This window comes from Anarhichas minor, unplaced genomic scaffold (assembly GCF_050575085.1).
Source record: "Anarhichas minor isolate MPS153535 unplaced genomic scaffold, ASM5057508v1 ptg000017l, whole genome shotgun sequence".
NCBI lineage: Eukaryota > Metazoa > Chordata > Actinopteri > Perciformes > Anarhichadidae > Anarhichas > Anarhichas minor.
In genome coordinates, this window is record NW_027466463.1 from 1237632 (window position 1) to 1263923 (window position 26292).

At 46.0% G+C, this 26292-nt stretch overlaps 29 non-coding genes across 29 annotated transcripts; 1 reads left to right on the forward strand and 28 right to left on the reverse strand.

Annotated features, from left to right (window-relative positions):
• Positions 1-55: 55 nt before the first annotated feature.
• Positions 56-127, reverse strand: trnad-guc (transfer RNA aspartic acid (anticodon GUC)). Its single transcript has one exon. It is a non-coding gene; the product is annotated as a tRNA-Asp (tRNA).
• Positions 128-743: 616 nt separating this feature from the next.
• On the reverse strand, positions 744-815 carry trnad-guc (transfer RNA aspartic acid (anticodon GUC)). Its single transcript has one exon. It is a non-coding gene; the product is annotated as a tRNA-Asp (tRNA).
• A 616-nt stretch (positions 816-1431) lies between these two features.
• Positions 1432-1503, reverse strand: trnad-guc (transfer RNA aspartic acid (anticodon GUC)). Its single transcript has one exon. It is a non-coding gene; the product is annotated as a tRNA-Asp (tRNA).
• Positions 1504-2119: 616 nt separating this feature from the next.
• trnad-guc (transfer RNA aspartic acid (anticodon GUC)) lies at positions 2120-2191 on the reverse strand. Its single transcript has one exon. It is a non-coding gene; the product is annotated as a tRNA-Asp (tRNA).
• Positions 2192-2807: 616 nt separating this feature from the next.
• Positions 2808-2879, reverse strand: trnad-guc (transfer RNA aspartic acid (anticodon GUC)). The gene has a single exon. It is a non-coding gene; the product is annotated as a tRNA-Asp (tRNA).
• Positions 2880-3495: 616 nt separating this feature from the next.
• On the reverse strand, positions 3496-3567 carry trnad-guc (transfer RNA aspartic acid (anticodon GUC)). The gene has a single exon. It is a non-coding gene; the product is annotated as a tRNA-Asp (tRNA).
• Positions 3568-4183: 616 nt separating this feature from the next.
• On the reverse strand, positions 4184-4255 carry trnad-guc (transfer RNA aspartic acid (anticodon GUC)). Its single transcript has one exon. It is a non-coding gene; the product is annotated as a tRNA-Asp (tRNA).
• A 2680-nt stretch (positions 4256-6935) lies between these two features.
• Positions 6936-7007, reverse strand: trnad-guc (transfer RNA aspartic acid (anticodon GUC)). Its single transcript has one exon. It is a non-coding gene; the product is annotated as a tRNA-Asp (tRNA).
• Positions 7008-7623: 616 nt separating this feature from the next.
• trnad-guc (transfer RNA aspartic acid (anticodon GUC)) lies at positions 7624-7695 on the reverse strand. Its single transcript has one exon. It is a non-coding gene; the product is annotated as a tRNA-Asp (tRNA).
• A 1992-nt stretch (positions 7696-9687) lies between these two features.
• On the reverse strand, positions 9688-9759 carry trnad-guc (transfer RNA aspartic acid (anticodon GUC)). The gene has a single exon. It is a non-coding gene; the product is annotated as a tRNA-Asp (tRNA).
• Positions 9760-10375: 616 nt separating this feature from the next.
• trnad-guc (transfer RNA aspartic acid (anticodon GUC)) lies at positions 10376-10447 on the reverse strand. Its single transcript has one exon. It is a non-coding gene; the product is annotated as a tRNA-Asp (tRNA).
• A 616-nt stretch (positions 10448-11063) lies between these two features.
• On the reverse strand, positions 11064-11135 carry trnad-guc (transfer RNA aspartic acid (anticodon GUC)). The gene has a single exon. It is a non-coding gene; the product is annotated as a tRNA-Asp (tRNA).
• A 616-nt stretch (positions 11136-11751) lies between these two features.
• Positions 11752-11823, reverse strand: trnad-guc (transfer RNA aspartic acid (anticodon GUC)). The gene has a single exon. It is a non-coding gene; the product is annotated as a tRNA-Asp (tRNA).
• Positions 11824-12439: 616 nt separating this feature from the next.
• On the reverse strand, positions 12440-12511 carry trnad-guc (transfer RNA aspartic acid (anticodon GUC)). Its single transcript has one exon. It is a non-coding gene; the product is annotated as a tRNA-Asp (tRNA).
• Positions 12512-13127: 616 nt separating this feature from the next.
• On the reverse strand, positions 13128-13199 carry trnad-guc (transfer RNA aspartic acid (anticodon GUC)). The gene has a single exon. It is a non-coding gene; the product is annotated as a tRNA-Asp (tRNA).
• A 616-nt stretch (positions 13200-13815) lies between these two features.
• trnad-guc (transfer RNA aspartic acid (anticodon GUC)) lies at positions 13816-13887 on the reverse strand. The gene has a single exon. It is a non-coding gene; the product is annotated as a tRNA-Asp (tRNA).
• A 616-nt stretch (positions 13888-14503) lies between these two features.
• On the reverse strand, positions 14504-14575 carry trnad-guc (transfer RNA aspartic acid (anticodon GUC)). The gene has a single exon. It is a non-coding gene; the product is annotated as a tRNA-Asp (tRNA).
• A 616-nt stretch (positions 14576-15191) lies between these two features.
• Positions 15192-15263, reverse strand: trnad-guc (transfer RNA aspartic acid (anticodon GUC)). The gene has a single exon. It is a non-coding gene; the product is annotated as a tRNA-Asp (tRNA).
• A 1304-nt stretch (positions 15264-16567) lies between these two features.
• On the reverse strand, positions 16568-16639 carry trnad-guc (transfer RNA aspartic acid (anticodon GUC)). The gene has a single exon. It is a non-coding gene; the product is annotated as a tRNA-Asp (tRNA).
• Positions 16640-17255: 616 nt separating this feature from the next.
• On the reverse strand, positions 17256-17327 carry trnad-guc (transfer RNA aspartic acid (anticodon GUC)). Its single transcript has one exon. It is a non-coding gene; the product is annotated as a tRNA-Asp (tRNA).
• A 616-nt stretch (positions 17328-17943) lies between these two features.
• Positions 17944-18015, reverse strand: trnad-guc (transfer RNA aspartic acid (anticodon GUC)). Its single transcript has one exon. It is a non-coding gene; the product is annotated as a tRNA-Asp (tRNA).
• Positions 18016-18631: 616 nt separating this feature from the next.
• Positions 18632-18703, reverse strand: trnad-guc (transfer RNA aspartic acid (anticodon GUC)). Its single transcript has one exon. It is a non-coding gene; the product is annotated as a tRNA-Asp (tRNA).
• A 616-nt stretch (positions 18704-19319) lies between these two features.
• trnad-guc (transfer RNA aspartic acid (anticodon GUC)) lies at positions 19320-19391 on the reverse strand. The gene has a single exon. It is a non-coding gene; the product is annotated as a tRNA-Asp (tRNA).
• Positions 19392-22071: 2680 nt separating this feature from the next.
• On the reverse strand, positions 22072-22143 carry trnad-guc (transfer RNA aspartic acid (anticodon GUC)). The gene has a single exon. It is a non-coding gene; the product is annotated as a tRNA-Asp (tRNA).
• A 240-nt stretch (positions 22144-22383) lies between these two features.
• Positions 22384-22456, forward strand: trnav-uac (transfer RNA valine (anticodon UAC)). The gene has a single exon. It is a non-coding gene; the product is annotated as a tRNA-Val (tRNA).
• Positions 22457-23447: 991 nt separating this feature from the next.
• Positions 23448-23519, reverse strand: trnad-guc (transfer RNA aspartic acid (anticodon GUC)). The gene has a single exon. It is a non-coding gene; the product is annotated as a tRNA-Asp (tRNA).
• Positions 23520-24135: 616 nt separating this feature from the next.
• On the reverse strand, positions 24136-24207 carry trnad-guc (transfer RNA aspartic acid (anticodon GUC)). The gene has a single exon. It is a non-coding gene; the product is annotated as a tRNA-Asp (tRNA).
• Positions 24208-24823: 616 nt separating this feature from the next.
• On the reverse strand, positions 24824-24895 carry trnad-guc (transfer RNA aspartic acid (anticodon GUC)). Its single transcript has one exon. It is a non-coding gene; the product is annotated as a tRNA-Asp (tRNA).
• Positions 24896-25511: 616 nt separating this feature from the next.
• trnad-guc (transfer RNA aspartic acid (anticodon GUC)) lies at positions 25512-25583 on the reverse strand. The gene has a single exon. It is a non-coding gene; the product is annotated as a tRNA-Asp (tRNA).
• Positions 25584-26292: the final 709 nt, after the last annotated feature.

Genomic DNA, 26292 nt, shown 5'->3' on the forward strand with positions numbered 1-26292 from the left:
ATATGTATGGTCTCTGTGTTAAAAGGCTGTTGTCGTTCTAGCAACTGGTAGAAAACTCCCCGTCAGGGAATCGAACCCTGGTCTTCCGCGTGACAAGCGGAGATACTATCCACTATACTAACGAGGACTGCGCTAGTAGCGTTTTTGGGCTAATGAAAAAAAAGTGGCGCTGTTCCGGCCTTTAAAGGGAATTCTTAGAGCTATACAGGGGAGGCTTTAAGTGTACTAGACATTTACTGTCACTCAATGACACAGCAGCTGTGACTGAATCCATTCGGAAATCATGTCGTCTGGCATCTGAAATGTTTGCAGTCAAGTGTGAATGGTGCATTGAGCCTGGGCACGTGCGTAAAAGTCATCTTCAGCAGTTTCTGTAGTGTAGTGGTTATCACGTTGGCTTTACACGCGAAAAGTCCCCCGTTCGAAACTGGGCGGAAACGGTATTCTTTGTTCCTGCTTACTCCACACAATAACACTCTATGTAGTGGAATTGTCAGAAACTGGGTAAGTACAACTGCCCCAGGGTTAGCTTTTCCTCCACACAATCAAAGTGTTCTGACTAGCCTTCCCAGCAAACTGGATGAAAAGAGGCAGAATTTTCCATTCTGATGCGCAACCGTTCATGCATGCCGAGGTAGGCAATCATATCGTTAATGTGAAGCGGTCTCTGACAGCAGGAACATGCTTGATATGTATGGTCTCTGTGTTAAAAGGCTGTTGTCGTTCTAGCAACTGGTAGAAAACTCCCCGTCAGGGAATCGAACCCTGGTCTTCCGCGTGACAAGCGGAGATACTATCCACTATACTAACGAGGACTGCGCTAGTAGCGTTTTTGGGCTAATGAAAAAAAAGTGGCGCTGTTCCGGCCTTTAAAGGGAATTCTTAGAGCTATACAGGGGAGGCTTTAAGTGTACTAGACATTTACTGTCACTCAATGACACAGCAGCTGTGACTGAATCCATTCGGAAATCATGTCGTCTGGCATCTGAAATGTTTGCAGTCAAGTGTGAATGGTGCATTGAGCCTGGGCACGTGCGTAAAAGTCATCTTCAGCAGTTTCCGTAGTGTAGTGGTTATCACGTTGGCTTTACACGCGAAAAGTCCCCCGTTCGAAACTGGGCGGAAACGGTATTCTTTGTTCCTGCTTACTCCACACAATAACACTCTATGTAGTGGAATTGTCAGAAACTGGGTAAGTACAACTGCCCCAGGGTTAGCTTTTCCTCCACACAATCAAAGTGTTCTGACTAGCCTTCCCAGCAAACTGGATGAAAAGAGGCAGAATTTTCCATTCTGATGCGCAACCTTTCATGCATGCCGAGGTAGGCAATCATATCGTTAATGTGAAGCGGTCTCTGACAGCAGGAACATGCTTGATATGTATGGTCTCTGTGTTAAAAGGCTGTTGTCGTTCTAGCAACTGGTAGAAAACTCCCCGTCAGGGAATCGAACCCTGGTCTTCCGCGTGACAAGCGGAGATACTATCCACTATACTAACGAGGACTGCGCTAGTAGCGTTTTTGGGCTAATGAAAAAAAAGTGGCGCTGTTCCGGCCTTTAAAGGGAATTCTTAGAGCTATACAGGGGAGGCTTTAAGTGTACTAGACATTTACTGTCACTCAATGACACAGCAGCTGTGACTGAATCCATTTGGAAATCATGTCGTCTGGCATCTGAAATGTTTGCAGTCAAGTGTGAATGGTGCATTGAGCCTGGGCACGTGCGTAAAAGTCATCTTCAGCAGTTTCCGTAGTGTAGTGGTTATCACGTTGGCTTTACACGCGAAAAGTCCCCCGTTCGAAACTGGGCGGAAACGGTATTCTTTGTTCCTGCTTACTCCACACAATAACACTCTATGTAGTGGAATTGTCAGAAACTGGGTAAGTACAACTGCCCCAGGGTTAGCTTTTCCTCCACACAATCAAAGTGTTCTGACTAGCCTTCCCAGCAAACTGGATGAAAAGAGGCAGAATTTTCCATTCTGATGCGCAACCTTTCATGCATGCCGAGGTAGGCAATCATATCGTTAATGTGAAGCGGTCTCTGACAGCAGGAACATGCTTGATATGTATGGTCTCTGTGTTAAAAGGCTGTTGTCGTTCTAGCAACTGGTAGAAAACTCCCCGTCAGGGAATCGAACCCTGGTCTTCCGCGTGACAAGCGGAGATACTATCCACTATACTAACGAGGACTGCGCTAGTAGCGTTTTTGGGCTAATGAAAAAAAAGTGGCGCTGTTCCGGCCTTTAAAGGGAATTCTTAGAGCTATACAGGGGAGGCTTTAAGTGTACTAGACATTTACTGTCACTCAATGACACAGCAGCTGTGACTGAATCCATTTGGAAATCATGTCGTCTGGCATCTGAAATGTTTGCAGTCAAGTGTGAATGGTGCATTGAGCCTGGGCACGTGCGTAAAAGTCATCTTCAGCAGTTTCCGTAGTGTAGTGGTTATCACGTTGGCTTTACACGCGAAAAGTCCCCCGTTCGAAACTGGGCGGAAACGGTATTCTTTGTTCCTGCTTACTCCACACAATAACACTCTATGTAGTGGAATTGTCAGAAACTGGGTAAGTACAACTGCCCCAGGGTTAGCTTTTCCTCCACACAATCAAAGTGTTCTGACTAGCCTTCCCAGCAAACTGGATGAAAAGAGGCAGAATTTTCCATTCTGATGCGCAACCTTTCATGCATGCCGAGGTAGGCAATCATATCGTTAATGTGAAGCGGTCTCTGACAGCAGGAACATGCTTGATATGTATGGTCTCTGTGTTAAAAGGCTGTTGTCGTTCTAGCAACTGGTAGAAAACTCCCCGTCAGGGAATCGAACCCTGGTCTTCCGCGTGACAAGCGGAGATACTATCCACTATACTAACGAGGACTGCGCTAGTAGCGTTTTTGGGCTAATGAAAAAAAAGTGGCGCTGTTCCGGCCTTTAAAGGGAATTCTTAGAGCTATACAGGGGAGGCTTTAAGTGTACTAGACATTTACTGTCACTCAATGACACAGCAGCTGTGACTGAATCCATTCGGAAATCATGTCGTCTGGCATCTGAAATGTTTGCAGTCAAGTGTGAATGGTGCATTGAGCCTGGGCACGTGCGTAAAAGTCATCTTCAGCAGTTTCCGTAGTGTAGTGGTTATCACGTTGGCTTTACACGCGAAAAGTCCCCCGTTCGAAACTGGGCGGAAACGGTATTCTTTGTTCCTGCTTACTCCACACAATAACACTCTATGTAGTGGAATTGTCAGAAACTGGGTAAGTACAACTGCCCCAGGGTTAGCTTTTCCTCCACACAATCAAAGTGTTCTGACTAGCCTTCCCAGCAAACTGGATGAAAAGAGGCAGAATTTTCCATTCTGATGCGCAACCTTTCATGCATGCCGAGGTAGGCAATCATATCGTTAATGTGAAGCGGTCTCTGACAGCAGGAACATGCTTGATATGTATGGTCTCTGTGTTAAAAGGCTGTTGTCGTTCTAGCAACTGGTAGAAAACTCCCCGTCAGGGAATCGAACCCTGGTCTTCCGCGTGACAAGCGGAGATACTATCCACTATACTAACGAGGACTGCGCTAGTAGCGTTTTTGGGCTAATGAAAAAAAAGTGGCGCTGTTCCGGCCTTTAAAGGGAATTCTTAGAGCTATACAGGGGAGGCTTTAAGTGTACTAGACATTTACTGTCACTCAATGACACAGCAGCTGTGACTGAATCCATTTGGAAATCATGTCGTCTGGCATCTGAAATGTTTGCAGTCAAGTGTGAATGGTGCATTGAGCCTGGGCACGTGCGTAAAAGTCATCTTCAGCAGTTTCCGTAGTGTAGTGGTTATCACGTTGGCTTTACACGCGAAAAGTCCCCCGTTCGAAACTGGGCGGAAACGGTATTCTTTGTTCCTGCTTACTCCACACAATAACACTCTATGTAGTGGAATTGTCAGAAACTGGGTAAGTACAACTGCCCCAGGGTTAGCTTTTCCTCCACACAATCAAAGTGTTCTGACTAGCCTTCCCAGCAAACTGGATGAAAAGAGGCAGAATTTTCCATTCTGATGCGCAACCTTTCATGCATGCCGAGGTAGGCAATCATATCGTTAATGTGAAGCGGTCTCTGACAGCAGGAACATGCTTGATATGTATGGTCTCTGTGTTAAAAGGCTGTTGTCGTTCTAGCAACTGGTAGAAAACTCCCCGTCAGGGAATCGAACCCTGGTCTTCCGCGTGACAAGCGGAGATACTATCCACTATACTAACGAGGACTGCGCTAGTAGCGTTTTTGGGCTAATGAAAAAAAAGTGGCGCTGTTCCGGCCTTTAAAGGGAATTCTTAGAGCTATACAGGGGAGGCTTTAAGTGTACTAGACATTTACTGTCACTCAATGACACAGCAGCTGTGACTGAATCCATTCGGAAATCATGTCGTCTGGCATCTGAAATGTTTGCAGTCAAGTGTGAATGGTGCATTGAGCCTGGGCACGTGCGTAAAAGTCATCTTCAGCAGTTTCCGTAGTGTAGTGGTTATCACGTTGGCTTTACACGCGAAAAGTCCCCCGTTCGAAACTGGGCGGAAACGGTATTCTTTGTTCCTGCTTACTCCACACAATAACACTCTATGTAGTGGAATTGTCAGAAACTGGGTAAGTACAACTGCCCCAGGGTTAGCTTTTCCTCCACACAATCAAAGTGTTCTGACTAGCCTTCCCAGCAAACTGGATGAAAAGAGGCAGAATTTTCCATTCTGATGCGCAACCTTTCATGCATGCCGAGGTAGGCAATCATATCGTTAATGTGAAGCGGTCTCTGACAGCAGGAACATGCTTGATATGTATGGTCTCTGTGTTAAAAGGCTGTTGTCGTTCTAGCAACTGGTAGAAAACTCCCCGTCAGGGAATCGAACCCTGGTCTTCCGCATGACAAGCGGAGATACTATCCACTATACTAACGAGGACTGCGCTAGTAGCGTTTTTGGGCTAATGAAAAAAAAGTGGCGCTGTTCCGGCCTTTAAAGGGAATTCTTAGAGCTATACAGGGGAGGCTTTAAGTGTACTAGACATTTACTGTCACTCAATGACACAGCAGCTGTGACTGAATCCATTCGGAAATCATGTCGTCTGGCATCTGAAATGTTTGCAGTCAAGTGTGAATGGTGCATTGAGCCTGGGCACGTGCGTAAAAGTCATCTTCAGCAGTTTCCGTAGTGTAGTGGTTATCACGTTGGCTTTACACGCGAAAAGTCCCCCGTTCGAAACTGGGCGGAAACGGTATTCTTTGTTCCTGCTTACTCCACACAATAACACTCTATGTAGTGGAATTGTCAGAAACTGGGTAAGTACAACTGCCCCAGGGTTAGCTTTTCCTCCACACAATCAAAGTGTTCTGACTAGCCTTCCCAGCAAACTGGATGAAAAGAGGCAGAATTTTCCATTCTGATGCGCAACCTTTCATGCATGCCGAGGTAGGCAATCATATCGTTAATGTGAAGCGGTCTCTGACAGCAGGAACATGCTTGATATGTATGGTCTCTGTGTTAAAAGGCTGTTGTCGTTCTAGCAACTGGTAGAAAACTCCCCGTCAGGGAATCGAACCCAGGTCTTCCGCGTGACAAGCGGAGATACTATCCACTATACTAACGAGGACTGCGCTAGTAGCGTTTTTGGGCTAATGAAAAAAAAGTGGCGCTGTTCCGGCCTTTAAAGGGAATTCTTAGAGCTATACAGGGGAGGCTTTAAGTGTACTAGACATTTACTGTCACTCAATGACACAGCAGCTGTGACTGAATCCATTCGGAAATCATGTCGTCTGGCATCTGAAATGTTTGCAGTCAAGTGTGAATGGTGCATTGAGCCTGGGCACGTGCGTAAAAGTCATCTTCAGCAGTTTCCGTAGTGTAGTGGTTATCACGTTGGCTTTACACGCGAAAAGTCCCCCGTTCGAAACTGGGCGGAAACGGTATTCTTTGTTCCTGCTTACTCCACACAATAACACTCTATGTAGTGGAATTGTCAGAAACTGGGTAAGTACAACTGCCCCAGGGTTAGCTTTTCCTCCACACAATCAAAGTGTTCTGACTAGCCTTCCCAGCAAACTGGATGAAAAGAGGCAGAATTTTCCATTCTGATGCGCAACCTTTCATGCATGCCGAGGTAGGCAATCATATCGTTAATGTGAAGCGGTCTCTGACAGCAGGAACATGCTTGATATGTATGGTCTCTGTGTTAAAAGGCTGTTGTCGTTCTAGCAACTGGTAGAAAACTCCCCGTCAGGGAATCGAACCCAGGTCTTCCGCGTGACAAGCGGAGATACTATCCACTATACTAACGAGGACTGCGCTAGTAGCGTTTTTGGGCTAATGAAAAAAAAGTGGCGCTGTTCCGGCCTTTAAAGGGAATTCTTAGAGCTATACAGGGGAGGCTTTAAGTGTACTAGACATTTACTGTCACTCAATGACACAGCAGCTGTGACTGAATCCATTCGGAAATCATGTCGTCTGGCATCTGAAATGTTTGCAGTCAAGTGTGAATGGTGCATTGAGCCTGGGCACGTGCGTAAAAGTCATCTTCAGCAGTTTCCGTAGTGTAGTGGTTATCACGTTGGCTTTACACGCGAAAAGTCCCCCGTTCGAAACTGGGCGGAAACGGTATTCTTTGTTCCTGCTTACTCCACACAATAACACTCTATGTAGTGGAATTGTCAGAAACTGGGTAAGTACAACTGCCCCAGGGTTAGCTTTTCCTCCACACAATCAAAGTGTTCTGACTAGCCTTCCCAGCAAACTGGATGAAAAGAGGCAGAATTTTCCATTCTGATGCGCAACCTTTCATGCATGCCGAGGTAGGCAATCATATCGTTAATGTGAAGCGGTCTCTGACAGCAGGAACATGCTTGATATGTATGGTCTCTGTGTTAAAAGGCTGTTGTCGTTCTAGCAACTGGTAGAAAACTCCCCGTCAGGGAATCGAACCCTGGTCTTCCGCGTGACAAGCGGAGATACTATCCACTATACTAACGAGGACTGCGCTAGTAGCGTTTTTGGGCTAATGAAAAAAAAGTGGCGCTGTTCCGGCCTTTAAAGGGAATTCTTAGAGCTATACAGGGGAGGCTTTAAGTGTACTAGACATTTACTGTCACTCAATGACACAGCAGCTGTGACTGAATCCATTCGGAAATCATGTCGTCTGGCATCTGAAATGTTTGCAGTCAAGTGTGAATGGTGCATTGAGCCTGGGCACGTGCGTAAAAGTCATCTTCAGCAGTTTCCGTAGTGTAGTGGTTATCACGTTGGCTTTACACGCGAAAAGTCCCCCGTTCGAAACTGGGCGGAAACGGTATTCTTTGTTCCTGCTTACTCCACACAATAACACTCTATGTAGTGGAATTGTCAGAAACTGGGTAAGTACAACTGCCCCAGGGTTAGCTTTTCCTCCACACAATCAAAGTGTTCTGACTAGCCTTCCCAGCAAACTGGATGAAAAGAGGCAGAATTTTCCATTCTGATGCGCAACCTTTCATGCATGCCGAGGTAGGCAATCATATCGTTAATGTGAAGCGGTCTCTGACAGCAGGAACATGCTTGATATGTATGGTCTCTGTGTTAAAAGGCTGTTGTCGTTCTAGCAACTGGTAGAAAACTCCCCGTCAGGGAATCGAACCCTGGTCTTCCGCGTGACAAGCGGAGATACTATCCACTATACTAACGAGGACTGCGCTAGTAGCGTTTTTGGGCTAATGAAAAAAAAGTGGCGCTGTTCCGGCCTTTAAAGGGAATTCTTAGAGCTATACAGGGGAGGCTTTAAGTGTACTAGACATTTACTGTCACTCAATGACACAGCAGCTGTGACTGAATCCATTCGGAAATCATGTCGTCTGGCATCTGAAATGTTTGCAGTCAAGTGTGAATGGTGCATTGAGCCTGGGCACGTGCGTAAAAGTCATCTTCAGCAGTTTCCGTAGTGTAGTGGTTATCACGTTGGCTTTACACGCGAAAAGTCCCCCGTTCGAAACTGGGCGGAAACGGTATTCTTTGTTCCTGCTTACTCCACACAATAACACTCTATGTAGTGGAATTGTCAGAAACTGGGTAAGTACAACTGCCCCAGGGTTAGCTTTTCCTCCACACAATCAAAGTGTTCTGACTAGCCTTCCCAGCAAACTGGATGAAAAGAGGCAGAATTTTCCATTCTGATGCGCAACCTTTCATGCATGCCGAGGTAGGCAATCATATCGTTAATGTGAAGCGGTCTCTGACAGCAGGAACATGCTTGATATGTATGGTCTCTGTGTTAAAAGGCTGTTGTCGTTCTAGCAACTGGTAGAAAACTCCCCGTCAGGGAATCGAACCCAGGTCTTCCGCGTGACAAGCGGAGATACTATCCACTATACTAACGAGGACTGCGCTAGTAGCGTTTTTGGGCTAATGAAAAAAAAGTGGCGCTGTTCCGGCCTTTAAAGGGAATTCTTAGAGCTATACAGGGGAGGCTTTAAGTGTACTAGACATTTACTGTCACTCAATGACACAGCAGCTGTGACTGAATCCATTCGGAAATCATGTCGTCTGGCATCTGAAATGTTTGCAGTCAAGTGTGAATGGTGCATTGAGCCTGGGCACGTGCGTAAAAGTCATCTTCAGCAGTTTCCGTAGTGTAGTGGTTATCACGTTGGCTTTACACGCGAAAAGTCCCCCGTTCGAAACTGGGCGGAAACGGTATTCTTTGTTCCTGCTTACTCCACACAATAACACTCTATGTAGTGGAATTGTCAGAAACTGGGTAAGTACAACTGCCCCAGGGTTAGCTTTTCCTCCACACAATCAAAGTGTTCTGACTAGCCTTCCCAGCAAACTGGATGAAAAGAGGCAGAATTTTCCATTCTGATGCGCAACCTTTCATGCATGCCGAGGTAGGCAATCATATCGTTAATGTGAAGCGGTCTCTGACAGCAGGAACATGCTTGATATGTATGGTCTCTGTGTTAAAAGGCTGTTGTCGTTCTAGCAACTGGTAGAAAACTCCCCGTCAGGGAATCGAACCCAGGTCTTCCGCGTGACAAGCGGAGATACTATCCACTATACTAACGAGGACTGCGCTAGTAGCGTTTTTGGGCTAATGAAAAAAAAGTGGCGCTGTTCCGGCCTTTAAAGGGAATTCTTAGAGCTATACAGGGGAGGCTTTAAGTGTACTAGACATTTACTGTCACTCAATGACACAGCAGCTGTGACTGAATCCATTCGGAAATCATGTCGTCTGGCATCTGAAATGTTTGCAGTCAAGTGTGAATGGTGCATTGAGCCTGGGCACGTGCGTAAAAGTCATCTTCAGCAGTTTCCGTAGTGTAGTGGTTATCACGTTGGCTTTACACGCGAAAAGTCCCCCGTTCGAAACTGGGCGGAAACGGTATTCTTTGTTCCTGCTTACTCCACACAATAACACTCTATGTAGTGGAATTGTCAGAAACTGGGTAAGTACAACTGCCCCAGGGTTAGCTTTTCCTCCACACAATCAAAGTGTTCTGACTAGCCTTCCCAGCAAACTGGATGAAAAGAGGCAGAATTTTCCATTCTGATGCGCAACCTTTCATGCATGCCGAGGTAGGCAATCATATCGTTAATGTGAAGCGGTCTCTGACAGCAGGAACATGCTTGATATGTATGGTCTCTGTGTTAAAAGGCTGTTGTCGTTCTAGCAACTGGTAGAAAACTCCCCGTCAGGGAATCGAACCCTGGTCTTCCGCGTGACAAGCGGAGATACTATCCACTATACTAACGAGGACTGCGCTAGTAGCGTTTTTGGGCTAATGAAAAAAAAGTGGCGCTGTTCCGGCCTTTAAAGGGAATTCTTAGAGCTATACAGGGGAGGCTTTAAGTGTACTAGACATTTACTGTCACTCAATGACACAGCAGCTGTGACTGAATCCATTCGGAAATCATGTCGTCTGGCATCTGAAATGTTTGCAGTCAAGTGTGAATGGTGCATTGAGCCTGGGCACGTGCGTAAAAGTCATCTTCAGCAGTTTCCGTAGTGTAGTGGTTATCACGTTGGCTTTACACGCGAAAAGTCCCCCGTTCGAAACTGGGCGGAAACGGTATTCTTTGTTCCTGCTTACTCCACACAATAACACTCTATGTAGTGGAATTGTCAGAAACTGGGTAAGTACAACTGCCCCAGGGTTAGCTTTTCCTCCACACAATCAAAGTGTTCTGACTAGCCTTCCCAGCAAACTGGATGAAAAGAGGCAGAATTTTCCATTCTGATGCGCAACCTTTCATGCATGCCGAGGTAGGCAATCATATCGTTAATGTGAAGCGGTCTCTGACAGCAGGAACATGCTTGATATGTATGGTCTCTGTGTTAAAAGGCTGTTGTCGTTCTAGCAACTGGTAGAAAACTCCCCGTCAGGGAATCGAACCCTGGTCTTCCGCGTGACAAGCGGAGATACTATCCACTATACTAACGAGGACTGCGCTAGTAGCGTTTTTGGGCTAATGAAAAAAAAGTGGCGCTGTTCCGGCCTTTAAAGGGAATTCTTAGAGCTATACAGGGGAGGCTTTAAGTGTACTAGACATTTACTGTCACTCAATGACACAGCAGCTGTGACTGAATCCATTCGGAAATCATGTCGTCTGGCATCTGAAATGTTTGCAGTCAAGTGTGAATGGTGCATTGAGCCTGGGCACGTGCGTAAAAGTCATCTTCAGCAGTTTCCGTAGTGTAGTGGTTATCACGTTGGCTTTACACGCGAAAAGTCCCCCGTTCGAAACTGGGCGGAAACGGTATTCTTTGTTCCTGCTTACTCCACACAATAACACTCTATGTAGTGGAATTGTCAGAAACTGGGTAAGTACAACTGCCCCAGGGTTAGCTTTTCCTCCACACAATCAAAGTGTTCTGACTAGCCTTCCCAGCAAACTGGATGAAAAGAGGCAGAATTTTCCATTCTGATGCGCAACCTTTCATGCATGCCGAGGTAGGCAATCATATCGTTAATGTGAAGCGGTCTCTGACAGCAGGAACATGCTTGATATGTATGGTCTCTGTGTTAAAAGGCTGTTGTCGTTCTAGCAACTGGTAGAAAACTCCCCGTCAGGGAATCGAACCCTGGTCTTCCGCGTGACAAGCGGAGATACTATCCACTATACTAACGAGGACTGCGCTAGTAGCGTTTTTGGGCTAATGAAAAAAAAGTGGCGCTGTTCCGGCCTTTAAAGGGAATTCTTAGAGCTATACAGGGGAGGCTTTAAGTGTACTAGACATTTACTGTCACTCAATGACACAGCAGCTGTGACTGAATCCATTCGGAAATCATGTCGTCTGGCATCTGAAATGTTTGCAGTCAAGTGTGAATGGTGCATTGAGCCTGGGCACGTGCGTAAAAGTCATCTTCAGCAGTTTCCGTAGTGTAGTGGTTATCACGTTGGCTTTACACGCGAAAAGTCCCCCGTTCGAAACTGGGCGGAAACGGTATTCTTTGTTCCTGCTTACTCCACACAATAACACTCTATGTAGTGGAATTGTCAGAAACTGGGTAAGTACAACTGCCCCAGGGTTAGCTTTTCCTCCACACAATCAAAGTGTTCTGACTAGCCTTCCCAGCAAACTGGATGAAAAGAGGCAGAATTTTCCATTCTGATGCGCAACCTTTCATGCATGCCGAGGTAGGCAATCATATCGTTAATGTGAAGCGGTCTCTGACAGCAGGAACATGCTTGATATGTATGGTCTCTGTGTTAAAAGGCTGTTGTCGTTCTAGCAACTGGTAGAAAACTCCCCGTCAGGGAATCGAACCCTGGTCTTCCGCGTGACAAGCGGAGATACTATCCACTATACTAACGAGGACTGCGCTAGTAGCGTTTTTGGGCTAATGAAAAAAAAGTGGCGCTGTTCCGGCCTTTAAAGGGAATTCTTAGAGCTATACAGGGGAGGCTTTAAGTGTACTAGACATTTACTGTCACTCAATGACACAGCAGCTGTGACTGAATCCATTCGGAAATCATGTCGTCTGGCATCTGAAATGTTTGCAGTCAAGTGTGAATGGTGCATTGAGCCTGGGCACGTGCGTAAAAGTCATCTTCAGCAGTTTCCGTAGTGTAGTGGTTATCACGTTGGCTTTACACGCGAAAAGTCCCCCGTTCGAAACTGGGCGGAAACGGTATTCTTTGTTCCTGCTTACTCCACACAATAACACTCTATGTAGTGGAATTGTCAGAAACTGGGTAAGTACAACTGCCCCAGGGTTAGCTTTTCCTCCACACAATCAAAGTGTTCTGACTAGCCTTCCCAGCAAACTGGATGAAAAGAGGCAGAATTTTCCATTCTGATGCGCAACCTTTCATGCATGCCGAGGTAGGCAATCATATCGTTAATGTGAAGCGGTCTCTGACAGCAGGAACATGCTTGATATGTATGGTCTCTGTGTTAAAAGGCTGTTGTCGTTCTAGCAACTGGTAGAAAACTCCCCGTCAGGGAATCGAACCCTGGTCTTCCGCGTGACAAGCGGAGATACTATCCACTATACTAACGAGGACTGCGCTAGTAGCGTTTTTGGGCTAATGAAAAAAAAGTGGCGCTGTTCCGGCCTTTAAAGGGAATTCTTAGAGCTATACAGGGGAGGCTTTAAGTGTACTAGACATTTACTGTCACTCAATGACACAGCAGCTGTGACTGAATCCATTCGGAAATCATGTCGTCTGGCATCTGAAATGTTTGCAGTCAAGTGTGAATGGTGCATTGAGCCTGGGCACGTGCGTAAAAGTCATCTTCAGCAGTTTCCGTAGTGTAGTGGTTATCACGTTGGCTTTACACGCGAAAAGTCCCCCGTTCGAAACTGGGCGGAAACGGTATTCTTTGTTCCTGCTTACTCCACACAATAACACTCTATGTAGTGGAATTGTCAGAAACTGGGTAAGTACAACTGCCCCAGGGTTAGCTTTTCCTCCACACAATCAAAGTGTTCTGACTAGCCTTCCCAGCAAACTGGATGAAAAGAGGCAGAATTTTCCATTCTGATGCGCAACCTTTCATGCATGCCGAGGTAGGCAATCATATCGTTAATGTGAAGCGGTCTCTGACAGCAGGAACATGCTTGATATGTATGGTCTCTGTGTTAAAAGGCTGTTGTCGTTCTAGCAACTGGTAGAAAACTCCCCGTCAGGGAATCGAACCCTGGTCTTCCGCGTGACAAGCGGAGATACTATCCACTATACTAACGAGGACTGCGCTAGTAGCGTTTTTGGGCTAATGAAAAAAAAGTGGCGCTGTTCCGGCCTTTAAAGGGAATTCTTAGAGCTATACAGGGGAGGCTTTAAGTGTACTAGACATTTACTGTCACTCAATGACACAGCAGCTGTGACTGAATCCATTCGGAAATCATGTCGTCTGGCATCTGAAATGTTTGCAGTCAAGTGTGAATGGTGCATTGAGCCTGGGCACGTGCGTAAAAGTCATCTTCAGCAGTTTCCGTAGTGTAGTGGTTATCACGTTGGCTTTACACGCGAAAAGTCCCCCGTTCGAAACTGGGCAGAAACGGTATTCTTTGTTCCTGCTTACTCCACACAATAACACTCTATGTAGTGGAATTGTCAGAAACTGGGTAAGTACAACTGCCCCAGGGTTAGCTTTTCCTCCACACAATCAAAGTGTTCTGACTAGCCTTCCCAGCAAACTGGATGAAAAGAGGCAGAATTTTCCATTCTGATGCGCAACCTTTCATGCATGCCGAGGTAGGCAATCATATCGTTAATGTGAAGCGGTCTCTGACAGCAGGAACATGCTTGATATGTATGGTCTCTGTGTTAAAAGGCTGTTGTCGTTCTAGCAACTGGTAGAAAACTCCCCGTCAGGGAATCGAACCCTGGTCTTCCGCGTGACAAGCGGAGATACTATCCACTATACTAACGAGGACTGCGCTAGTAGCGTTTTTGGGCTAATGAAAAAAAAGTGGCGCTGTTCCGGCCTTTAAAGGGAATTCTTAGAGCTATACAGGGGAGGCTTTAAGTGTACTAGACATTTACTGTCACTCAATGACACAGCAGCTGTGACTGAATCCATTCGGAAATCATGTCGTCTGGCATCTGAAATGTTTGCAGTCAAGTGTGAATGGTGCATTGAGCCTGGGCACGTGCGTAAAAGTCATCTTCAGCAGTTTCCGTAGTGTAGTGGTTATCACGTTGGCTTTACACGCGAAAAGTCCCCCGTTCGAAACTGGGCGGAAACGGTATTCTTTGTTCCTGCTTACTCCACACAATAACACTCTATGTAGTGGAATTGTCAGAAACTGGGTAAGTACAACTGCCCCAGGGTTAGCTTTTCCTCCACACAATCAAAGTGTTCTGACTAGCCTTCCCAGCAAACTGGATGAAAAGAGGCAGAATTTTCCATTCTGATGCGCAACCTTTCATGCATGCCGAGGTAGGCAATCATATCGTTAATGTGAAGCGGTCTCTGACAGCAGGAACATGCTTGATATGTATGGTCTCTGTGTTAAAAGGCTGTTGTCGTTCTAGCAACTGGTAGAAAACTCCCCGTCAGGGAATCGAACCCTGGTCTTCCGCGTGACAAGCGGAGATACTATCCACTATACTAACGAGGACTGCGCTAGTAGTGTTTTTGGGCTAATGAAAAAAAAGTGGCGCTGTTCCGGCCTTTAAAGGGAATTCTTAGAGCTATACAGGGGAGGCTTTAAGTGTACTAGACATTTACTGTCACTCAATGACACAGCAGCTGTGACTGAATCCATTCGGAAATCATGTCGTCTGGCATCTGAAATGTTTGCAGTCAAGTGTGAATGGTGCATTGAGCCTGGGCACGTGCGTAAAAGTCATCTTCAGCAGTTTCCGTAGTGTAGTGGTTATCACGTTGGCTTTACACGCGAAAAGTCCCCCGTTCGAAACTGGGCGGAAACGGTATTCTTTGTTCCTGCTTACTCCACACAATAACACTCTATGTAGTGGAATTGTCAGAAACTGGGTAAGTACAACTGCCCCAGGGTTAGCTTTTCCTCCACACAATCAAAGTGTTCTGACTAGCCTTCCCAGCAAACTGGATGAAAAGAGGCAGAATTTTCCATTCTGATGCGCAACCTTTCATGCATGCCGAGGTAGGCAATCATATCGTTAATGTGAAGCGGTCTCTGACAGCAGGAACATGCTTGATATGTATGGTCTCTGTGTTAAAAGGCTGTTGTCGTTCTAGCAACTGGTAGAAAACTCCCCGTCAGGGAATCGAACCCTGGTCTTCCGCGTGACAAGCGGAGATACTATCCACTATACTAACGAGGACTGCGCTAGTAGCGTTTTTGGGCTAATGAAAAAAAAGTGGCGCTGTTCCGGCCTTTAAAGGGAATTCTTAGAGCTATACAGGGGAGGCTTTAAGTGTACTAGACATTTACTGTCACTCAATGACACAGCAGCTGTGACTGAATCCATTCGGAAATCATGTCGTCTGGCATCTGAAATGTTTGCAGTCAAGTGTGAATGGTGCATTGAGCCTGGGCACGTGCGTAAAAGTCATCTTCAGCAGTTTCCGTAGTGTAGTGGTTATCACGTTGGCTTTACACGCGAAAAGTCCCCCGTTCGAAACTGGGCGGAAACGGTATTCTTTGTTCCTGCTTACTCCACACAATAACACTCTATGTAGTGGAATTGTCAGAAACTGGGTAAGTACAACTGCCCCAGGGTTAGCTTTTCCTCCACACAATCAAAGTGTTCTGACTAGCCTTCCCAGCAAACTGGATGAAAAGAGGCAGAATTTTCCATTCTGATGCGCAACCTTTCATGCATGCCGAGGTAGGCAATCATATCGTTAATGTGAAGCGGTCTCTGACAGCAGGAACATGCTTGATATGTATGGTCTCTGTGTTAAAAGGCTGTTGTCGTTCTAGCAACTGGTAGAAAACTCCCCGTCAGGGAATCGAACCCTGGTCTTCCGCGTGACAAGCAGAGATACTATCCACTATACTAACGAGGACTGCGCTAGTAGCGTTTTTGGGCTAATGAAAAAAAAGTGGCGCTGTTCCGGCCTTTAAAGGGAATTCTTAGAGCTATACAGGGGAGGCTTTAAGTGTACTAGACATTTACTGTCACTCAATGACACAGCAGCTGTGACTGAATCCATTCGGAAATCATGTCGTCTGGCATCTGAAATGTTTGCAGTCAAGTGTGAATGGTGCATTGAGCCTGGGCACGTGCGTAAAAGTCATCTTCAGCAGTTTCCGTAGTGTAGTGGTTATCACGTTGGCTTTACACGCGAAAAGTCCCCCGTTCGAAACTGGGCGGAAACGGTATTCTTTGTTCCTGCTTACTCCACACAATAACACTCTATGTAGTGGAATTGTCAGAAACTGGGTAAGTACAACTGCCCCAGGGTTAGCTTTTCCTCCACACAATCAAAGTGTTCTGACTAGCCTTCCCAGCAAACTGGATGAAAAGAGGCAGAATTTTCCATTCTGATGCGCAACCTTTCATGCATGCCGAGGTAGGCAATCATATCGTTAATGTGAAGCGGTCTCTGACAGCAGGAACATGCTTGATATGTATGGTCTCTGTGTTAAAAGGCTGTTGTCGTTCTAGCAACTGGTAGAAAACTCCCCGTCAGGGAATCGAACCCTGGTCTTCCGCGTGACAAGCGGAGATACTATCCACTATACTAACGAGGACTGCGCTAGTAGCGTTTTTGGGCTAATGAAAAAAAAGTGGCGCTGTTCCGGCCTTTAAAGGGAATTCTTAGAGCTATACAGGGGAGGCTTTAAGTGTACTAGACATTTACTGTCACTCAATGACACAGCAGCTGTGACTGAATCCATTCGGAAATCATGTCGTCTGGCATCTGAAATGTTTGCAGTCAAGTGTGAATGGTGCATTGAGCCTGGGCACGTGCGTAAAAGTCATCTTCAGCAGTTTCCGTAGTGTAGTGGTTATCACGTTGGCTTTACACGCGAAAAGTCCCCCGTTCGAAACTGGGCGGAAACGGTATTCTTTGTTCCTGCTTACTCCACACAATAACACTCTATGTAGTGGAATTGTCAGAAACTGGGTAAGTACAACTGCCCCAGGGTTAGCTTTTCCTCCACACAATCAAAGTGTTCTGACTAGCCTTCCCAGCAAACTGGATGAAAAGAGGCAGAATTTTCCATTCTGATGCGCAACCTTTCATGCATGCCGAGGTAGGCAATCATATCGTTAATGTGAAGCGGTCTCTGACAGCAGGAACATGCTTGATATGTATGGTCTCTGTGTTAAAAGGCTGTTGTCGTTCTAGCAACTGGTAGAAAACTCCCCGTCAGGGAATCGAACCCTGGTCTTCCGCGTGACAAGCGGAGATACTATCCACTATACTAACGAGGACTGCGCTAGTAGTGTTTTTGGGCTAATGAAAAAAAAGTGGCGCTGTTCCGGCCTTTAAAGGGAATTCTTAGAGCTATACAGGGGAGGCTTTAAGTGTACTAGACATTTACTGTCACTCAATGACACAGCAGCTGTGACTGAATCCATTCGGAAATCATGTCGTCTGGCATCTGAAATGTTTGCAGTCAAGTGTGAATGGTGCATTGAGCCTGGGCACGTGCGTAAAAGTCATCTTCAGCAGTTTCCGTAGTGTAGTGGTTATCACGTTGGCTTTACACGCGAAAAGTCCCCCGTTCGAAACTGGGCGGAAACGGTATTCTTTGTTCCTGCTTACTCCACACAATAACACTCTATGTAGTGGAATTGTCAGAAACTGGGTAAGTACAACTGCCCCAGGGTTAGCTTTTCCTCCACACAATCAAAGTGTTCTGACTAGCCTTCCCAGCAAACTGGATGAAAAGAGGCAGAATTTTCCATTCTGATGCGCAACCTTTCATGCATGCCGAGGTAGGCAATCATATCGTTAATGTGAAGCGGTCTCTGACAGCAGGAACATGCTTGATATGTATGGTCTCTGTGTTAAAAGGCTGTTGTCGTTCTAGCAACTGGTAGAAAACTCCCCGTCAGGGAATCGAACCCTGGTCTTCCGCGTGACAAGCGGAGATACTATCCACTATACTAACGAGGACTGCGCTAGTAGCGTTTTTGGGCTAATGAAAAAAAAGTGGCGCTGTTCCGGCCTTTAAAGGGAATTCTTAGAGCTATACAGGGGAGGCTTTAAGTGTACTAGACATTTACTGTCACTCAATGACACAGCAGCTGTGACTGAATCCATTCGGAAATCATGTCGTCTGGCATCTGAAATGTTTGCAGTCAAGTGTGAATGGTGCATTGAGCCTGGGCACGTGCGTAAAAGTCATCTTCAGCAGTTTCCGTAGTGTAGTGGTTATCACGTTGGCTTTACACGCGAAAAGTCCCCTGTTCGAAACTGGGCGGAAACAGTATTCTTTGTTCCTGCTTACTCCACACAATAACACTCTATGTAGTGGAATTGTCAGAAACTGGGTAAGTACAACTGCCCCAGGGTTAGCTTTTCCTCCACACAATCAAAGTGTTCTGACTAGCCTTCCCAGCAAACTGGATGAAAAGAGGCAGAATTTTCCATTCTGATGCGCAACCTTTCATGCATGCCGAGGTAGGCAATCATATCGTTAATGTGAAGCGGTCTCTGACAGCAGGAACATGCTTGATATGTATGGTCTCTGTGTTAAAAGGCTGTTGTCGTTCTAGCAACTGGTAGAAAACTCCCCGTCAGGGAATCGAACCCTGGTCTTCCGCGTGACAAGCGGAGATACTATCCACTATACTAACGAGGACTGCGCTAGTAGCATTTTTGGGCTAATGAAAAAAAAGTGGCGCTGTTCCGGCCTTTAAAGGGAATTCTTAGAGCTATACAGGGGAGGCTTTAAGTGTACTAGACATTTACTGTCACTCAATGACACAGCAGCTGTGACTGAATCCATTCGGAAATCATGTCGTCTGGCATCTGAAATGTTTGCAGTCAAGTGTGAATGGTGCATTGAGCCTGGGCACGTGCGTAAAAGTCATTTTCAGCAGTTTCTGTAGTGTAGTGGTTATCACGTTGGCTTTACACGCGAAAAGTCCCCCGTTCGAAACTGGGCGGAAACGGTATTCTTTGTTCCTGCTTACTCCACACAATAACACTCTATGTAGTGGAATTGTCAGAAACTGGGTAAGTACAACTGCCCCAGGGTTAGCTTTTCCTCCACACAATCAAAGTGTTCTGACTAGCCTTCCCAGCAAACTGGATGAAAAGAGGCAGAATTTTCCATTCTGATGCGCAACCTTTCATGCATGCCGAGGTAGGCAATCATATCGTTAATGTGAAGCGGTCTCTGACAGCAGGAACATGCTTGATATGTATGGTCTCTGTGTTAAAAGGCTGTTGTCGTTCTAGCAACTGGTAGAAAACTCCCCGTCAGGGAATCGAACCCTGGTCTTCCGCGTGACAAGCGGAGATACTATCCACTATACTAACGAGGACTGCGCTAGTAGCGTTTTTGGGCTAATGAAAAAAAAGTGGCGCTGTTCCGGCCTTTAAAGGGAATTCTTAGAGCTATACAGGGGAGGCTTTAAGTGTACTAGACATTTACTGTCACTCAATGACACAGCAGCTGTGACTGAATCCATTCGGAAATCATGTCGTCTGGCATCTGAAATGTTTGCAGTCAAGTGTGAATGGTGCATTGAGCCTGGGCACGTGCGTAAAAGTCATCTTCAGCAGTTTCTGTAGTGTAGTGGTTATCACGTTGGCTTTACACGCGAAAAGTCCCCCGTTCGAAACTGGGCGGAAACAGTATTCTTTGTTCCTGCTTATTCCACACAATAACACTCTATGTAGTGGAATTGTCAGAAACTGGGTAAGTACAACTGCCCCAGGGTTAGCTTTTCCTCCACACAATCAAAGTGTTCTGACTAGCCTTCCCAGCAAACTGGATGAAAAGAGGCAGAATTTTCCATTCTGATGCGCAACCTTTCATGCATGCCGAGGTAGGCAATCATATCGTTAATGTGAAGCGGTCTCTGACAGCAGGAACATGCTTGATATGTATGGTCTCTGTGTTAAAAGGCTGTTGTCGTTCTAGCAACTGGTAGAAAACTCCCCGTCAGGGAATCGAACCCTGGTTTTCCGCGTGACAAGCGGAGATACTATCCACTATACTAACGAGGACTGCGCTAGTAGCGTTTTTGGGCTAATGAAAAAAAAGTGGCGCTGTTCCGGCCTTTAAAGGGAATTCTTAGAGCTATACAGGGGAGGCTTTAAGTGTACTAGACATTTACTGTCACTCAATGACACAGCAGCTGTGACTGAATCCATTCGGAAATCATGTCGTCTGGCATCTGAAATGTTTGCAGTCAAGTGTGAATGGTGCATTGAGCCTGGGCACGTGCGTGAAAGTCATCTTCAGCAGTTTCCGTAGTGTAGTGGTTATCACGTTGGCTTTACACGCGAAAAGTCCCCTGTTTGAAACTGGGCGGAAACAGTATTCTTTGTTCCTGCTTACTCCACACAATAACACTCTATGTAGTGGAATTGTCAGAAACTGGGTAAGTACAACTGCCCCAGGGTTAGCTTTTCCTCCACACAATCAAAGTGTTCTGACTAGCCTTCCCAGCAAACTGGATGAAAAGAGGCAGAATTTTCCATTCTGATGCGCAACCTTTCATGCATGCCGAGGTAGGCAATCATATCGTTAATGTGAAGCGGTCTCTGACAGCAGGAACATGCTTGATATGTATGGTCTCTGTGTTAAAAGGCTGTTGTCGTTCTAGCAACTGGTAGAAAACTCCCCGTCAGGGAATCGAACCCTGGTTTTCCGCGTGACAAGCGGAGATACTATCCACTATACTAACGAGGACTGCGCTAGTAGCGTTTTTGGGCTAATGAAAAAAAAGTGGCGCTGTTCCGGCCTTTAAAGGGAATTCTTAGAGCTATACAGGGGAGGCTTTAAGTGTACTAGACATTTACTGTCACTCAATGACACAGCAGCTGTGACTGAATCCATTCGGAAATCATGTCGTCTGGCATCTGAAATGTTTGCAGTCAAGTGTGAATGGTGCATTGAGCCTGGGCACGTGCGTAAAAGTCATCTTCAGCAGTTTCCGTAGTGTAGTGGTTATCACGTTGGCTTTACACGCGAAAAGTCCCCTGTTTGAAACTGGGCGGAAACAGTATTCTTTGTTCCTGCTTACTCCACACAATAACACTCTATGTAGTGGAATTGTCAGAAACTGGGTAAGTACAACTGCCCCAGGGTTAGCTTTTCCTCCACACAATCAAAGTGTTCTGACTAGCCTTCCCAGCAAACTGGATGAAAAGAGGCAGAATTTTCCATTCTGATGCGCAACCTTTCATGCATGCCGAGGTAGGCAATCATATCGTTAATGTGAAGCGGTCTCTGACAGCAGGAACATGCTTGATATGTATGGTCTCTGTGTTAAAAGGCTGTTGTCGTTCTAGCAACTGGTAGAAAACTCCCCGTCAGGGAATCGAACCCTGGTCTTCCGTGTGACAAGCGGAGATACTATCCACTATACTAACTAGGACTGCGCTAGTAGCATTTTTGGGCTAATGAAAAAAAAGTGGCGCTGTTCCGGCCTTTAAAGGGAATTCTTAGAGCTATACAGGGGAGGCTTTAAGTGTACTAGACATTTACTGTCACTCAATGACACAGCAGCTGTGACTGAATCCATTCGGAAATCATGTCGTCTGGCATCTGAAATGTTTGCAGTCAAGTGTGAATGGTGCATTGAGCCTGGGCACGTGCGTAAAAGTCATCTTCAGCAGTTTCCGTAGTGTAGTGGTTATCACGTTGGCTTTACATGCGAAAAGTCCCCTGTTCAAAACTGGGCGGAAACAGTATTCTTTGTTCCTGCTTACTCCACACAATAACACTCTATGTAGTGGAATTGTCAGAAACTAGGTAAGTACAACTGCCCCAGGGTTAGCTTTTCCTCCACACAATCAAAGCGTTCTGACTAGCCTTCCCAGCAAACTGGATGAAAAGAGGCAGAATTTTCCATTCTGATGCGCAACCTTTCATGCATGCCGAGGTAGGCAATCATATCGTTAATGTGAAGCGGTCTCTGACAGCAGGAACATGCTTGATATGTATGGTCTCTGTGTTAAATGGCTGTTGTCGTTCTAGCAACTGGTAGAAAACTCCCCGTCAGGGAATCGAACCCTGGTCTTCCGCGTGACAAGCGGAGATACTATCCACTATACTAACGAGGACTGCGCTAGTAGCGTTTTTGGGCTAATGAAAAAAAAGTGGCGCTGTTCCGGCCTTTAAAGGGAATTCTTAGAGCTATACAGGGGAGGCTTTAAGTGTACTAGACATTTACTGTCACTCAATGACACAGCAGCTGTGACTGAATCCATTCGGAAATCATGTCGTCTGGCATCTGAAATGTTTGCAGTCAAGTGTGAATGGTGCATTGAGCCTGGGCACGTGCGTAAAAGTCATCTTCAGCAGTTTCCGTAGTGTAGTGGTTATCACGTTGGCTTTACACGCGAAAAGTCCCCCGTTCGAAACTGGGCGGAAACAGTATTCTTTGTTCCTGCTTACTCCACACAATAACACTCTATGTAGTGGAATTGTCAGAAACTGGGTAAGTACAACTGCCCCAGGGTTAGCTTTTCCTCCACACAATCAAAGTGTTCTGACTAGCCTTCCCAGCAAACTGGATGAAAAGAGGCAGAATTTTCCATTCTGATGCGCAACCTTTCATGCATGCCGAGGTAGGCAATCATATCGTTAATGTGAAGCGGTCTCTGACAGCAGGAACATGCTTGATATGTATGGTCTCTGTGTTAAAAGGCTGTTGTCGTTCTAGCAACTGGTAGAAAACTCCCCGTCAGGGAATCGAACCCTGGTTTTCCGCGTGACAAGCGGAGATACTATCCACTATACTAACGAGGACTGCGCTAGTAGCGTTTTTGGGCTAATGAAAAAAAAGTGGCGCTGTTCCGGCCTTTAAAGGGAATTCTTAGAGCTATACAGGGGAGGCTTTAAGTGTACTAGACATTTACTGTCACTCAATGACACAGCAGCTGTGACTGAATCCATTCGGAAATCATGTCGTCTGGCATCTGAAATGTTTGCAGTCAAGTGTGAATGGTGCATTGAGCCTGGGCACGTGCGTAAAAGTCATCTTCAGCAGTTTCCGTAGTGTAGTGGTTATCACGTTGGCTTTACACGCGAAAAGTCCCCTGTTTGAAACTGGGCGGAAACAGTATTCTTTGTTCCTGCTTACTCCACACAATAACACTCTATGTAGTGGAATTGTCAGAAACTGGGTAAGTACAACTGCCCCAGGGTTAGCTTTTCCTCCACACAATCAAAGTGTTCTGACTAGCCTTCCCAGCAAACTGGATGAAAAGAGGCAGAATTTTCCATTCTGATGCGCAACCTTTCATGCATGCCGAGGTAGGCAATCATATCGTTAATGTGAAGCGGTCTCTGACAGCAGGAACATGCTTGATATGTATGGTCTCTGTGTTAAAAGGCTGTTGTCGTTCTAGCAACTGGTAGAAAACTCCCCGTCAGGGAATCGAACCCTGGTCTTCCGCGTGACAAGCGGAGATACTATCCACTATACTAACGAGGACTGCGCTAGTAGCGTTTTTGGGCTAATGAAAAAAAAGTGGCGCTGTTCCGGCCTTTAAAGGGAATTCTTAGAGCTATACAGGGGAGGCTTTAAGTGTACTAGACATTTACTGTCACTCAATGACACAGCAGCTGTGACTGAATCCATTCGGAAATCATGTCGTCTGGCATCTGAAATGTTTGCAGTCAAGTGTGAATGGTGCATTGAGCCTGGGCACGTGCGTAAAAGTCATCTTCAGCAGTTTCCGTAGTGTAGTGGTTATCACGTTGGCTTTACACGCGAAAAGTCCCCTGTTTGAAACTGGGCGGAAACAGTATTCTTTGTTCCTGCTTACTCCACACAATAACACTCTATGTAGTGGAATTGTCAGAAACTGGGTAAGTACAACTGCCCCAGGGTTAGCTTTTCCTCCACACAATCAAAGTGTTCTGACTAGCCTTCCCAGCAAACTGGATGAAAAGAGGCAGAATTTTCCATTCTGATGCGCAACCTTTCATGCATGCCGAGGTAGGCAATCATATCGTTAATGTGAAGCGGTCTCTGACAGCAGGAACATGCTTGATATGTATGGTCTCTGTGTTAAAAGGCTGTTGTCGTTCTAGCAACTGGTAGAAAACTCCCCGTCAGGGAATCGAACCCTGGTCTTCCGCGTGACAAGCGGAGATACTATCCACTATACTAACGAGGACTGCGCTAGTAGCGTTTTTGGGCTAATGAAAAAAAAGTGGCGCTGTTCCGGCCTTTAAAGGGAATTCTTAGAGCTATACAGGGGAGGCTTTAAGTGTACTAGACATTTACTGTCACTCAATGACACAGCAGCTGTGACTGAATCCATTCGGAAATCATGTCGTCTGGCATCTGAAATGTTTGCAGTCAAGTGTGAATGGTGCATTGAGCCTGGGCACGTGCGTAAAAGTCATCTTCAGCAGTTTCCGTAGTGTAGTGGTTATCACGTTGGCTTTACACGCGAAAAGTCCCCTGTTTGAAACTGGGCGGAAACAGTATTCTTTGTTCCTGCTTACTCCACACAATAACACTCTATGTAGTGGAATTGTCAGAAACTGGGTAAGTACAACTGCCCCAGGGTTAGCTTTTCCTCCACACAATCAAAGTGTTCTGACTAGCCTTCCCAGCAAACTGGATGAAAAGAGGCAGAATTTTCCATTCTGATGCGCAACCTTTCATGCATGCCGAGGTAGGCAATCATATCGTTAATGTGAAGCGGTCTCTGACAGCAGGAACATGCTTGATATGTATGGTCTCTGTGTTAAAAGGCTGTTGTCGTTCTAGCAACTGGTAGAAAACTCCCCGTCAGGGAATCGAACCCTGGTCTTCCGCGTGACAAGCGGAGATACTATCCACTATACTAACGAGGACTGCGCTAGTAGCGTTTTTGGGCTAATGAAAAAAAAGTGGCGCTGTTCCGGCCTTTAAAGGGAATTCTTAGAGCTATACAGGGGAGGCTTTAAGTGTACTAGACATTTACTGTCACTCAATGACACAGCAGCTGTGACTGAATCCATTCGGAAATCATGTCGTCTGGCATCTGAAATGTTTGCAGTCAAGTGTGAATGGTGCATTGAGCCTGGGCACGTGCGTAAAAGTCATCTTCAGCAGTTTCCGTAGTGTAGTGGTTATCACGTTGGCTTTACACGCGAAAAGTCCCCTGTTTGAAACTGGGCGGAAACAGTATTCTTTGTTCCTGCTTACTCCACACAATAACACTCTATGTAGTGGAATTGTCAGAAACTGGGTAAGTACAACTGCCCCAGGGTTAGCTTTTCCTCCACACAATCAAAGTGTTCTGACTAGCCTTCCCAGCAAACTGGATGAAAAGAGGCAGAATTTTCCATTCTGATGCGCAACCTTTCATGCATGCCGAGGTAGGCAATCATATCGTTAATGTGAAGCGGTCTCTGACAGCAGGAACATGCTTGATATGTATGGTCTCTGTGTTAAAAGGCTGTTGTCGTTCTAGCAACTGGTAGAAAACTCCCCGTCAGGGAATCGAACCCTGGTCTTCCGCGTGACAAGCGGAGATACTATCCACTATACTAACGAGGACTGCGCAAGTAGCGTTTTTGGGCTAATGAAAAAAAAGTGGCGCTGTTCCGGCCTTTAAAGGGAATTCTTAGAGCTATACAGGGGAGGCTTTAAGTGTACTAGACATTTACTGTCACTCAATGACACAGCAGCTGTGACTGAATCCATTCGGAAATCATGTCGTCTGGCATCTGAAATGTTTGCAGTCAAGTGTGAATGGTGCATTGAGCCTGGGCACGTGCGTAAAAGTCATCTTCAGCAGTTTCCGTAGTGTAGTGGTTATCACGTTGGCTTTACACGCGAAAAGTCCCCTGTTCAAAACTGGGCGGAAACAGTATTCTTTGTTCCTGCTTACTCCACACAATAACACTCTATGTAGTGGAATTGTCAGAAACTAGGTAAGTACAACTGCCCCAGGGTTAGCTTTTCCTCCACACAATCAAAGCGTTCTGACTAGCCTTCCCAGCAAACTGGATGAAAAGAGGCAGAATTTTCCATTCTGATGCGCAACCTTTCATGCATGCCGAGGTAGGCAATCATATCGTTAATGTGAAGCGGTCTCTGACAGCAGGAACATGCTTGATATGTATGGTCTCTGTGTTAAAAGGCTGTTGTCGTTCTAGCAACTGGTAGAAAACTCCCCGTCAGGGAATCGAACCCTGGTTTTCCGCGTGACAAGCGGAGATACTATCCACTATACTAACGAGGACTGCGCTAGTAGCGTTTTTGG